This window comes from Glandiceps talaboti, chromosome 1 (genome assembly GCF_964340395.1).
Source record: "Glandiceps talaboti chromosome 1, keGlaTala1.1, whole genome shotgun sequence".
In the NCBI taxonomy this organism is placed as follows: Eukaryota; Metazoa; Hemichordata; class Enteropneusta; family Spengelidae; genus Glandiceps; species Glandiceps talaboti.
This window is the reverse complement of record NC_135549.1, coordinates 30,804,951-30,816,334: the sequence shown is the minus strand read 5'-3', so window position 1 is coordinate 30,816,334 and position 11,384 is coordinate 30,804,951.

The window sequence follows — 11,384 nt, the reverse complement described above, 5'->3', positions numbered from 1 at the left end:
ACCTTCTCTGTAACGATAGCAATGTGTACTATGTCAGCCCTAATAATTTGTAGTTATATGGACTTGCTATCTCTAAATTGATGTCTTCAATTCAACAATTAGTTCCATTTAAATTGTAATACAAGTTGTATGTCCAAAACAATTACATACTTTTGGGTCAGTTATCGCTTTAAAATGTAAATCTGACCATATTGTGCATCTAGTCAGCATTCTCTATAGTAACAATTCAGGCAGTCATCTCCATAATAAATGGAGACCAATACCTATCACATAATAACAAACAACAGATGTGAATTAAAGTGAATAAAACAGAACCTGCCCAGTCCGTCCTAGAAAAAGATGTATTGACCTAGTCGTCAACTCCATTGTAGGTTAGATTATATGCTTTCTCCAGAGTAAGATTTGAATTTGATTTGGTTCTCATATAAATCCTTATAATTGTTTTGAAAACTGACAGTATCACATAATTCAGTTGTACCTAGGTTCTACATTATCACATAATTCAGTTGTACCTAGGTTCTACATTATCACATAATTCAGTTGTAGCTAGGTTCTACATTATCACGTAATTCAGTTGTAGCTAGGTTCTACATTATCACGTAATTCAGTTGTACCTAGGTTCTACATTATCACATAATTCAGTTGTACCTAGGTTCTACATTATCACATAATTCAGTTGTACCTAGGTTCTACATTATCACATAATTCAGTTGTAACTAGGTTCTACATTATCACATAATTCAGTTGTAGCTAGGTTCTACATTATCACATAATTCAGTTGTACCTAGGTTCTACATTATCACATAATTCAGTTGTAGCTAGGTTCTACATTATCACATAATTCAGTTGTACCTAGGTTCTACATTATCACATATAAATTTGTAATCATTCTAGACAATCATATGTGAAGAATCAAAGTTGATTATTAAGACTGATTTTTAGAAATTGTTGAATGCTGTGTAAATATTAATACATCTATGTACACTGTCTTGTTGTTTACCATGGGATGTTTTGTTTTCTCTGTTTAACACTAATGTCATATTTTATGTTTTATGTTCACTCTACCATCAGTTTACTGAGGTGAACTCTAAAACTTTTCAAGTATCGCACAACTCCTCTTTTCAATGATCAATATCTTTTTTGATTTTTCAAAGTGATATTTAACTTGTCGCCAGTGATTTGAGTAGTTCCGTCAATCTTTACATGTTTTGTGATTAGACCAGGATTTAGTCAGCAAAGTTATGTTTAGTTGCCAAGGTTCATTTTCTGTTCTCAGGATTTCTATCGGTCTTTCAGTTTGACCTCTGACATATGATCTTTGACATTTTGTGCAATTGTTATGGTCTTAGAACATTTCCAATAATACAGGGCATTGATTTTATGGAGTGTGTTTGTAAAATTTTCAATATTTTTCTTGTCATAAATGACTTCGTCATAGTAACGTTGTAGATACTGATCAATAAAATTTTCCCAATTCACTGTGGAAATTAAAGTTCTAGTTGTGTTTCATTGCAAACAGTGTCCATGTATCCTTCCCTCATCTCTAAGTGTATTTGTTTACCTGTCACCTGTTCCCGCTCTTGCAATTTGCCTTATTCCAGTTTGCCACAAGAGGGCTCACTCCACATAAGGGCATAAATCATGTGTACATGATGCTGCCAACAAAATGTGGCTAAAACAACTCTACAAGTTTCTGAAAATTATGTTGCCAGAATCAAAGCTAGCAGAAGGCAACCAACTTAGATTACAACATCTTTTTCAACGACGCTACATAACTATCATAAGTCCCACTTGTGGTTCAAGAGCAACTTTTGAACAGCACTCTTAGTGGCCAAGTGTGGAATCTTTGAACAACACTCTTAGTGGCCAAGTGTGCAACTTTTGAACAGCACTCTTAGTGGCCAAGTGTGAAATCTTTGAACAGCAATCTTAGTGGGCAAGTGTGCAACTTTTGAACAGCACTCCTTGTGGCCAAGTGTGAAATCTTTGAACAGCACTCTTAGTGGCCAAGTGTGGAATCTTTGAACAGCACTCAGTGGCCAAGTGTGCAACTTTTGAACAGCACTCAGTGGCCAAGTGTGGAATCTTTGAATAGCACTCCTTGTGGCCAAGTGTGGAAACTTTGAACAGCACTCAGTGGCCAAGTGTGCAACTTTTGAATAGCACTCCTTGTGGCCAAGTGTGGAATCTTTGAACAGCACTCAGTGGCCAAGTGTGCAACTTTTGAATAGCACTCCTTGTGGCCAAGTGTGGAATCTTTGAACAGCACTCAGTGGCCAAGTGTGCAACTTTTGAATAGCACTCCTTGTGGCCAAGTGTGCAAGTTTTGAACAGCACTCTTAGTGGCCAAGTGTGCAACTTTTGAACAGCACTCCTTGTGGCCAAGTGTGCAAGTTTTGAACAGCACTCTTAGTGGCCAAGTGTGCAACTTTTGAACAGCACTCTTAGTGGCCAAGTGTGCAACTTTTGAATAGCACTCCTTGTGGCCAAGTGTGCAAGTTTTGAACAGCACTCTTAGTGGCCAAGTGTGCAACTTTTGAACAGCACTCTTAGTGGCCAAGTGTGCAACTTTTGAATAGCACTCCTTGTGGCCAAGTGTGCAAGTTTTGAACAGCACTCTTAGTGGCCAAGTGTGCAACTTTTGAACAGCACTCTCAGTGGCCAAGTGTGGAATCTTTGAATAGCATTCTTAGTGGCCAAGTGTGCAACTTTTGAACAGCACTCTTAGTGGCCAAGTGTGGAATCTTTGAACAGCACTCTTAGTGGCCAAGTGTGCAACTTTTGAACAACACTCAGTGGCCAAGTGTGCAACTTTTGAACAACACTCAGTGGCCAAGTGTGCAACTTTTGAACTATAAACCAAGCTTTATTCTAGATTTGCCAAAATAAACAATTGCATTTTCACACCGCCAGTCAAATTTTTTTAAACAACTTTATTTCACATTTCTTAAGCCCTTTAATTCAAACTAAAACTTTACACACTCTGTTGTAGTCCTACACATTCCTATAGAAACTAATGATATGTGGGTGATGTCACATTAGTTATGACGTCACCCTGTTGTCTTTGTTCAGTGCAGTGTTGGTATTTTGTGTTATATGTGTTTATTTTGTGGTATATTCTTTGGTATATTCTTTGTGTTGTTAGTGAATGTGCTCTGTACAGAGTAAGGTGATGACATTGTAATAAAACTAATTTGAATTATAATATATGTAATGACGTAAGTTTATTTCAAGAAACTAAACAGTCAGTTATTTGACTAAAAGATTCAGACTAAGTCATCAATGTGACACAACAGATATTTACATTTTAAAAGTCAATCAATGTTGTCCAGCCTTAACTACTTGTATATTAGGTAGGTTTCAGTATATTGATTTGTTTTTGTGCCACCTCAACAAATAAATGAAAACTATAAGATATAAATATGAAAAACAAACTTTAAATCAAAATATGTACTCCTCTTGGAGTCATGGTTTTGATCAGTTAAAGATTACATCTACTACAACAACACAATTCTACAATTTACTATATTACTGGTAGGTAAAAAAAGCATCATTAAACAAACTTCTACTACACATTGATATGTTGATTTCTCACCAATATGAATTGGTGATTTTTTTTATGTTCTCATTTTGGATTATGTCCTTACACACACACACACACACACACACACATGCATACAGTGACATACACACAACATTGGTCCTAGGCAATACTTGTGTATAAATGCCCCCCCCCCCCCATGTTCTTGGCAATGTTTTGCAATATAGAATGTAATAATTTGCATTGTTTCTAAGTGTTCCCAGCAATACTTTGTATAAAAGTGAATACCCCCCCCCCTTCATTCCACATTCTCAACGTTTCACAATATAATGGAATGTCTCCCCAAACACACCATATTGTTCCAGTGTTCTTATGAGTTAAATATCTTGCCAAACACACTTTGCATGGTTGTTGTATTCTTGACAAATTGTCCGTCTCCACATGTCAATATTCACATGGCTAACTTGCCTCTATAAATGTTCTCAGAATTCAGTTACATTAAATCCCTTGCAACATATTTTCATCACATTTTTGACAATGCCCAATATGACCTCTGACATTTACATGGCATCATGCATAAATTATATTCATGTATTTCCACAAAATTATTGATCAATCACCACTTCCAATTTTTTTTATATGCTTGGTCATGTTTCTCTTATTAGTTATAGTCTTTTCATATGCATCACATTTACAAAAATGTATTAAATGCTTTTCGTTTTTTTCGTTAGTGTAGATTCTAATATGTATTGCCACACAATACGCTGAATATCCCACTATTCTCTCCTAGTTGTACATAAACTCTTTCACCATACAAAACATAGGCAAATCTCACCAGTGTACAGGGTTTTCTGAAGTATGTTTTGAATTTTCAAACCATAGAATTGTTACTGATGAGTTTCAGCATACCCTCTTTCATTGGCTATGATTTCAATGGTTTTTGGAGAAAGGAGAAAGCAATTTTATGAAATTAGTCTGATTCCTAGACAAGCTATAAATAACACACATTTCAATATCAAGCAATCATCGAATTGGATAGCTGGTCTTTGAAAGAGGTTTAACATGTACCGGTACATTTCATTTGTTCCACTCATTCAGAAAAGTCAATATTTTTCCTGGAGTAAGAATGGGTGCATTTTTGCCTTAGTTTCACTGTAAATATTGTGTGTTGGTCTCAAGGAAGTTAGAAATTCTTTATCAAAACTGAATTCTACTTTCACCAAAAGTGACTGATATCTGCACCACTGCAAATATATATTCTGATTCGGAAACTAATCAATAACCATTCTATGGTTTAACAATGTCGAAACTGTTCTCACAAAACTCTGTACATTTGCCTGAAATAAAAGTGAAATGTTTGGGCATACAAATCAGAGAGAATTGTTGGTTATTCAGCGTACTGTGTCATACCTTCCCTATGATGTAAGTAACTAAGGAACCACCTCATATTTTATCAAGTCTTGCTAGAATGTGTTTTCATGTGTTTTACCATAGTATTTTTTAATGAGAATGTTTTGTCACATAGCTCACATTTGTATGGTTTCTCCCCAGTATGAGTTCTCATATGTCTGGTCAGTGTTATTTGTTGAGTGCATTCTTTTCCACATACTGTACATTTGTATGGTTTCACACCAGTATGGACTCTCATATGTCGGGTCAAAGTTTGCTTTACAATAAATTTCTTTTCACACAAATCACATTTGTATTGCTTCTCACCAGTATGGCTCTTCATGTGTATATTTTTTGCAGAACGGCGACTAAAGCTATGTCCACATACATCACATTCAAACCGTTTCTCAATCTCACTGTAATGGGATTTCACATGTTTTTTCATGTATCCTTTACTAGCAAATGTTCTTCCACATACATGACATTGGAATGACTTAACCTGACCAGTGTGGGTTCTTCTGTGTACTGTCAATGTCTGTTTTACCCTGAATGACTTTCCACACACTTCACATGTGTACGGCTTCTCACCAGTATGGATCCGTAAGTGATTTGTCATGGTGACCTTCATTCTGAACTTTTTTCCACATACACCACATGCATATTGCTTTTCATCAGTATGGACAATCATGTGTCTGAGCATGTATTCATGCAAAGTGAATGTCTTTTCACATACATTACATTGGTATGGCTGCATACCTGAATGGATCTTCATGTGTGTTTTCAAACTTGATCTGTAAAAGACAGCCTTTCCACAAATATTACAAGTGTGTCGTTTGACACCAATATGGACTGCTTCATGGTCAGTCAATGAAGCTTTGTGAAGAAGTGACTTGTTACAAAATCTACATTGGTGACACTTTTCCACTGTATGAGTTCTCAAATGTTCAGTCAGCAGTTCTCTTCGGGTATATGCTTTTCCACATTTGTCACATTCATGAGACCATGTCAAGTCAATTTTTGTATCGCTCTTTTGAACAGATTTCTTTTTACACTCTTCACATGTATGACAGTTCTCACTAGTATTTAAACCATTGCTAGGTTGTTCTATATGGACAGAAGTCTTTCCACAAATATCACATTCATATGAATTTACACCATTATCAATTCTCGCATTTTCAGTCATATTTCCTTCATTGTTATATTCCATTTTGTATATAGTCATGCTTTGATTACAGTCATCAACTACTCATGCCACATTAATAGCAATCTCCAGGTATGTGTAATAGGACACTGACCACTCACAAAGTTGTCCTTCTCATCTCTTTCACAATATTAACTGTAATAATTCAATTATCGTCATTACTACATAGCTGCCACCACTGTATCTCAGTATGTCACACACCTGCAATACATATAAAAGAGAAAAATTGTTGCTTAATTTCCGTGTGTTGTTTGTTGTGATTGATCTCTCACATCACTAAGGTCTTGACAGAAATATCACTAATATGAACCCTATCTGTCTGAAATGGAGGTTATTTTCCAGTCATAAACCATTTCATAAGGTACTTGTATTCTCAAAACTAGTAGTATGTCATACTGGGACCAACTCAAATCATCACAGCTTCAAGGAGAAAGCATTGCATAATTTTCAGTCGACAGTCATTCCTGGGAATACATGTACAGTGCCTCACAGGTATACAAACACCTACAGCCTACTATATGCATTGTCAAATGCAATGATAATTAATGACAAGCAAAAACAGGTCTAAGTCTTAGTACACATAATTTGTGCGACAGCGTGGTGGAGTCATTTTCGTCACCAAGTAGGATTGGAAGTCAAGTGCGTTGATAATGCTCGCTCCGTTTCAGTTACAGAGTTCAATAATAACAGTCCTCAAGATGGGTTTAGCATGGAAGTATAACCCCACAGGATACTTCCGCTGGGTTGAGAAATCGTGTGTCAGTCCAGGTAGGCTCTGACTTGTGTATAGTATAGAGCTTGGTTTCCAACTTACGCATGTTAAGTGCTCTCAAATTTGCAATAATACACCAATGCCGAAACTTTTGAGTTCAGCACTGATTTTCTCCAGGTAATGTAAATTTAAGTTGTCAACAGTGTTTATACTTCTCTTCCAATCTTCAAAGACAACTTGTTACATAATTTCCACTCAATTTTTGAACCGCACAGCTCAATCAAGAATAGGCGACTTTTCTCTCTCGTTCATGACCACAGTAACATCGTAAGTTCATTACATCAATCAAGTCACAAATAAAGCTAATAAAATGCTAAGACAGTTCTTGTGACAAAACCGTCAAAGAAAACGCATACAAAACCCAGATCCGATCAAAACTAGAATACTACATAGGCAAACACCTGGGACCTCCATCATTAAAATAACAAAGGCGGGAACAAAGGTTCATTAGAAAGCTAGAATAAAACGTCGCTCAGCACGATTCAACACACACAAATTATGTACAATCCTAAAAGCCAGTTTCAAAGACATACTGCATAATTATGTTACAATAGGAACCACTTGATCGAAAATCGGAGAACCAAACTCCGACTAACCACAGGCCGAGGAACCCCATAGCCTCTCGTCCTACAACATTCAACCTAAACAAACAAACACACTCAGTCAGATCTACAAGACAAAGTACTAGTACCAGTCTACACATTCTGCATGAACCACCATTCCATTAAAAAAAAACTGCAAACCAATATTCGCTGTATCCAAGAACAATCCGCGAATGGAATTTACTCATCTCCCAGGCTCCACTACCCGTGTTGCGTGCAAAGAACATCGAGCAAGAACATCGATTCCTTCAAAATATTACTAGTACTAGTACGTAGTAGTACAGTGGTACACAAACAGTAAACTTTAAGTATTAAAGACCTTCTAACCGGAGTTCACCATTCCATACTGACCTGTTATAATTGCAACAGCACCACTTTTTATAGTGAAACGATTTCACGTATTTCTTCCCCTGCAACAGCGAACAAATTTCCCTCTCCTGAGAGCGTCGTGGAGGGCTCCCTACTGTCGCCGCCAAGATATACGCATGAGATGGATGGACGTCTTGGATGGACGTTGCCTCTCCAGAGGGCGCCGTGATCACTGCGTCAGAAGTACGTTTGGCATGTGGTGAACTTTACTAGGTTTCCAATATATTCCGTCATTCATTTTCAGTACAAATAAGTAAAACAAATGTATTTCACTTGCAAAACTCATAGCAATCACAGCTTTGGGTGATATGTTAATGTAGTCAGTTATCGAGGTTGAATGTCCCCAATATGCCAATATGCGCACTTTCCACTGAGGTTGAATGTAAAGTTGGCATTTGGTGAACTTTACCAAGTTTTCAATATACTGCTTCATTCATTTTCAGTATAAATAAGTAAAACAAATGTGTTTCACTTGCAAAACTCATATAAATCAGTTTTTTGGTGATTTGTTAATGTAGTCACTTATCAAGGTTGAATGTCCCAAAAATGCATACTTTCACGGTTGAATGTAAAGTTGGCAATTTGGTAGACTTTGCTAGGTTTCTCGTACATTCTAACATTCAATTTCAGTATGCATAAGTACAACAAATGTATTTCACTTGTGAAACTCATAGGATGTACAATAAACTTTTTATACATTTAATAATATAGTGCAATTTATTGAGTTACAAACATGGATGTGGTCAATATTATTTTCTAAATAAAAAATCAATAATAGATACCAAATCCTCATGCATATATCCACTTTAATGTACACATATTCTTCTTTAATTCTGTCCTGTAACATTGTCAAACTCTCTTAACTAATGCATTATTTCATTACAGATGGCTGCAAGAAGGATCTATACAAAATAAACTTTGCAAGCTTGGTGTTGGATCAGATGCTGAGAATGACTATAGGCATTTATGTATGGTCAAGGTCCTTGAACCTAACAAAACTAGGAGGGAGTTGTCAAAAGTGCTTGCAAAAAAACTAAGTTGAATATGGTTTGAACAAATAAAAATAATGGATTTAATCTCTGGATGTTTATACATCAGATCAACATGCATCTACGTCAGTGGTTCTGTTGTGCTCAAAATATGTTTCGAAATGTTTAAAATCATCATTTTGTGTGTGCATGTACAATTACATTTATTAACAATTATCTAATATAGCATATGTCGTAATATCATGACATGACCCAACATGACCTAACTTGACCTCTCATGGACTTGAGCTATGCTTGGTACCGATATGTATTTACCTAGCTTTGGTGCACAACACTTAAAATTGGTACATACTTCAAATAAAACAAAGGGCAGGGTAGCGAATCTAACACACGCCATTTTTGTGTTGTGAAATTATGAAATGTCCTCGAGTGACGCCCCCCTTTTCTGCTGTAATTGATAATTTACAACCACTTGCCTTGGCATGTATACACAATTAGTTTGCGAAAATATTATGGCAATGTTTATGTCTAAGATTTACAGTGTAGTCATACATTGGATGTTAAGGAAATAAAATTGCATTATTGCTGAGAGTCGTTGCCTTAAAACTTGCCATGTGAAGTCACTAAGTTACACATTACCGAAAGTGCACAGTCATTGCAGGCCCCCTGTCAGGTACGTACTATATACTGACTATTCAAAACCCGAACGTCGCAGTTTACATGCATTTAGTTCTCCGTTTTGCGTCTATCTGTTTCCAAATCAAGTTCAATGTCAAAGGAAAACTGCTTATTAATCTTAGATTTAATGTTAGGAAGTCGTGACATGTCACGATTTCTCCGACTGACACACACCAGAGGACAGGCCAAAATAAGTAGTTGTAATATGGTAAAATGTATCAATATTCACGAAATTTAGAAATCTAAAGATGAAACTCTACTAAGAGCTAGTATAAATGATACATATAATTAAATGTAACAAATAGTATAAAGCAATGCTCAGTTATCTAATTAATCATTTTACATCGTTAGGTGGGTGAACATTGAATTGTAGCAACAAACCCAAATTAATACGGTAACAAATTGTACAAAGATGACTTTTAGGTATGTACTTTGTCAATTAAAACTTTTAGTGCTTTGTATCGCCACCCTACATGATAGTATATATGAGTGTTGTGTAGCCTACAAATTAACGACATGTGTGTATGTATGTATGTATGTATGTATGTATGTATGTATGTGTGTGTATGTATGTATGTATGTATGTATGTATGTATGTATGTATGTATGTATGTATGTATGTACACGTACGTCGTACGTACGTACGTACGTACGTATGTATGCCTGCCTGCTTGCGTGTCAGTGCGCGCGCGCGTGTGTACGCTAGTTTATAATACCCACACACATACACGCTAATCTTCACAATGAATCATTGTCATAATTTTGTTTTAATGTAGGACAAAGAAAACAATGTTTACTCAGGAAGAGGCAATAGAGTTTGTGGAAAATATTCTGGAAGTAACAAATCCATTGAAATGCTTCGAAGAAAATACATTGAATGTATTGAATACAATCAACAGATGCTTCCAGTACAAAGTTCCCTTCCATAACATCACCCTACTTTGTTTGGATAAGACAAATGGAAGAGCGCCAACATTGACGAAATGAAGAAAGATTTGCTGTCAACAGTTGGAGGATTATGTGCATTGACTAATGCTACATTTAAATTTCTCCTTCAAGTATTGGGATACGATATTCACTTTGTATGAGGCTCTGTACACGTACCAGAAGGTAATGGGCAGGCTGACGGCATTCACATCTTATCCGTTGTCAACAATGTTGCTAAGGAAGGAGATGCTTACATGTTTGATATGGGAACTGATTTTCCCACCTCCAAGGCAATTCATCTTGATTTTGAATTCACATCCCCTGTCTATGTGCAGTCATTCCTAAAATTCAAGTTTGTGCAGAACGGTACGTGATTGAACGGTACCACCTTCGTCACTGTCACTACGAAATTAATTAAGATCAACAATTTGGCATGACCCTGATAGCGACTCACGGGTCTGTTTCTAACACTTCAGGTCTACACTAATTGAGTAAAACGATTATCAAGGCACTGTCAATGAAATGTGTGGTTCTCCTCGCAGCTTCTTTCAGAGGTCACTCAGACTGGTTTGTTTTAAGAAAGGAAAGTGCACGGCAGTCAAAGAAGACAGTCTGCTTGAGGAGGGAGAGGACAGTCGTCTTCACGAAAGAAAATTTGAATCGATTGAAGAAATGAAGGAATGTGTGATCAAGTTATGTCCACAATTTCCAGTCGATAAAATTAGCAAAGCATTGAAAGCATGGGAGTTGGAAAACAAACAGAACATCAAATAAGTTAGAAAATGTAAACACTAGTTTGTTATGATTATGGCATTCCTTCACTTAGAGATGCTAACATTTTGGGTGACCCTATACCGAATGCTTAAAACAAGAATGTCCAAAGGTTAAAACACACAAGCAGTTCAAAGTTTTTTAG